We start from the raw sequence: 3,538 nt of genomic DNA, 5'->3' as shown, positions 1-3,538 counted from the left end.
ATTTGTTTAGGTGATATACTGAATTTTCAAGTAATACAATTACTAATATTAATTTAGTAAGCCGAGGACTGTTGCCTCATATAAAGTAGCTAAATCCATTTACACAACTGAAATCCATCAAAAAGTCAACATTTTCGTTCACCATCTTTTTTATCACACAAACCTTCTGTGGCAATAAATTCATCTTTCATAAAATAATATATTTTTTCCTAATCTGATGACTAATACTTAGAATTATCATATTAAAGAGGAGAACCACCGGACCTCTACAGACCTCTCATGTAGGTCTTGAAGCATGGGTGTATTGATTCCAGATGGTCTTCTATTAAAAAAAAAAAAGAAAAAAAGAAAAAGAAAGAAACAAAGAAATAGGTACTGGTATAGCAGCACATATAGTAAAATAGGAATGAGAAAACTAGCATGGTCCCTGTACAACGATGACACTCAAAATTGTGAAGCATTTATATTTGTATTCTCTAATATAAATTAAACTGAGTTTTTTCTTAAAGATGCCTAGTTATGTTTAAACAAATGAAATATAAATAAAATGAAAATAATGCGATTCTACTAAAAGAAAGGTCACAAAAATGAAGTAATTTATAATTCTAAGAAAATTTTCCTTGATATGCAGCTAAATGTTAATTTTTAACTGATGAATTTTTGCATTTCTTTCACTTTAGAACTCAGCTTATAAAAAGTATCTTTAAAAAAATGCACTGTCATAAATTCACAAAAACATCCAAATTACCTTCTTGTATTGTCCAAGTCCATGATAGTATTGTTAAATTCTTAGTTTCATTTTGTCTGGATAGACTTGATGCTGATATTGATAGCTGATGTAATTATAGAATTATTAACACTTTGCTTCAAATAAAAGCAAATCCAGACTTACATAAAGAAAGAGTATTAAAAAAAAAAAAAACTAGTACAATAGGGAGAACACTCAGAGCTGAGAAATCTGCAAGTATTTTAAAATCAAACAGAAAAAGGCTTTTCTTGTATATAGAGAGGTAAGCAGAGCTTAGCAGAAATTTACAAGAAGTTGAGCAAGCAAAGGCAAGTGAATAACTAGCATAACAGGAGCTATTTAATAGGAAATCTATCTGTTGGGTCAGCTGATTTGGGGATAATCTGATAGGGGCGGGGATCATATTCTGCATTTTTGATCTTGCCCAAAGCTGGGGACAAGCCAAAATTTAGAGAAGAAAGAAGAAAGAAGCCTGTTGGGAAGAAAGAAGCCTGAATACAGTTTGGTCAAGACAAAGCAGGAGGATAAGAAATTGTGAATATTTGGCCAGGAGCTATAACAGTATATTTTGTGTGTGTCGGGTAAGTCCATTAACTGATGGTCCAGTATTCTATTTTGTTTGCTATAAGCTAATTCAATGGGTTGGTGTGTAGCTGTGGTATCATATTTGGCCTTTGTCCTCCTTCTTGGCTCCTGAAAAGAGTTCTAAAAAACCTTGGAATTTCCTGAGTGACACTGGTGACAGCCTTTTGTTTGAATGAGGAAACTCTTGGTGAGTAGGCCCCTAGATAGCTTCTAGATGGGGGCTTGTTGCCAGCAAGATCACACCTTGAATAGAAGCTTTGAATTTTAGTCCCATCTCCCAACTTTTGAGAAATAGGGAGGGTCTAGCAATCAAGTTAATCACCAACAGCCCATAAAATCTCCATAGGAAAACTAAATGATGGGGTTCCAGAGCTTCCCAGTTCACGAATACATGGAAGTGCTGGGAGGATGGTGCACCTCAAGAATGCATGGGGGCTCCATGATCCTTCCTCCCTGAATTTTGTCCTATGCATTTCTTTCATTTTGACTATTCCTGAGTTGTGTCCTGTATACAAACAGCAAAATGTATGTGAAGTATTTTCCTGAGTTGTGTGAGTTATTCTAGCAAATTATTGAACCTGAGGAGGAAGGGAGTCTTGGGAGCCATTGATTTATAGTTGCTCGGTCACAGAAGTACAGGTAGCCCAGGACTTCTGTCCAGTATCCAAAATCGGAACAGTCTTGTGGGACTGAGCCCCTTAAACTGTGAGATCTGATGTAAAGTGTGGGATACCCAGTCAATGTTTGCAGTACTAGAGAAGTGATGTTGAAAAAGATACCACATATTTGGTTTCAGGAAGAACAAAGCCTCTCCTTCAATGTTAAAACACATGGAATTTGCTAGAACAGCTCTATGGCTCACAGAAACATGTGGATTTTGAAGAGAAACCAAAGGGTGGGGGATGAGGAATCTTCTATCCCTGGAGAGTTACTTGGACTCTCACGGTGTAAAACTGCAGCTGCACAGCAACCAGTTACTAAAGGTAAAAATTACCAACAAAATTCAGAAATGGTGGTAGATCTGACTTCTGGAGGACTTGACTTATTGGATACTTGTGGAAATGAAAGATAATAAAAAGCATGCCAAACATACAGTCTCTTGGTTATCAGTATCTAAGAGCTAACATGAAAGGTAACATAGAGTTGGTCCTTGATGCCAGACCAAGTGCAGATTTCAGTCAGTCTGAGTTTCAGCTACTAACCTCAAAGATACTCAAAAAGAAAAATTATGCCAGGACAACAGAAAGTAACCCAAATACCTCCGGTCTCCAAGAAGGTAGTTAGTATCAGGGAAAGGCCTAAACCAGAAACTGAAACCAGAGGGTGTGGTATGAAGGAGGTGTACCATCATTTATCATCAGCTTCCAGAAGCATCTTCAGTAGAATGGATTATGAGAGGGGCTAATTTAGGGGCAGTATCTTCGCTTGTAAATGCAGCAGTATGGAAGAGCATGCTGGGTTGATACAGGATCCACAGCTCCCTATGGAATGATCCTGACACACAGCAGGTGATTCCCAAGGAAAGAGCCAGGTGGATGTACTACTGTAGGCACTGTTTACCCTGAGGAGATGGCTGTCCAACTGCCCCTATAGATGTCAAGTGGAAGACCCAGATGAAGCAGCTCATAGGCTTCATATGCAAGCCATGTGGGTCTGGCTTTATGATAATTCGGTTATTCCCCCACTGGATATGTCTGTTACCGATGGTTTAGTAAATTTTATGATCAATATGACGCCTTTTGCAAGGGCACCCGATGTAAACTTACTGCTATCAAATCGAGCAACAGTTCAGAAGCCTTATCTAAATTGCTGCCTCAGCTTCCCCTCATGGGCCTCACAGAAGTTGAAAACACATTTGCTTAATGAACAAGAGACAAGGAAGAGGTAAAGGGGAGACTCAAGGAACTGGTCCTAGCAATGTGGAAATCTTTAGACAGTTATTTAAAAATGGAATGATTAAAAGGGACATCAACAGTGTTGAAACAGAGGTCTTAATATGCCACTATTGAAGACTGGATGGAAAGCAAGTCCCTGCCAATCTCCTACGTTGAAGGGCTCCAAAGAAGTGCACTCTGTGTGCCCTCATTTGGGGTAATGTAAAAAATGAGAAGGCAAATATTTCGATAAGAAATTGGGCCTGGAAACACTGGCTGTCATAATTAGGCAGATTAATCAAGATAAAGATTGACAAAAGGACCCAGGCCC

At 38.3% G+C, this 3,538-nt stretch overlaps 1 pseudogene; it reads left to right on the top strand.

Moving 5' to 3' along the window:
- Positions 1-372: 372 nt before the first annotated feature.
- On the top strand, positions 373-472 carry LOC117014587 (uncharacterized; annotated as a pseudogene).
- The last annotated feature ends 3,066 nt before the right edge of the window (positions 473-3,538 follow it).

The sequence above is a fragment of the Rhinolophus ferrumequinum genome, chromosome 2 (genome assembly GCF_004115265.2).
Source record: "Rhinolophus ferrumequinum isolate MPI-CBG mRhiFer1 chromosome 2, mRhiFer1_v1.p, whole genome shotgun sequence".
NCBI classification, from domain to species: Eukaryota; Metazoa; Chordata; class Mammalia; order Chiroptera; family Rhinolophidae; genus Rhinolophus; species Rhinolophus ferrumequinum.
The sequence above is the reverse complement of the archived record's forward strand: the minus strand, read 5'-3'. Positions and strand labels throughout refer to the sequence as shown.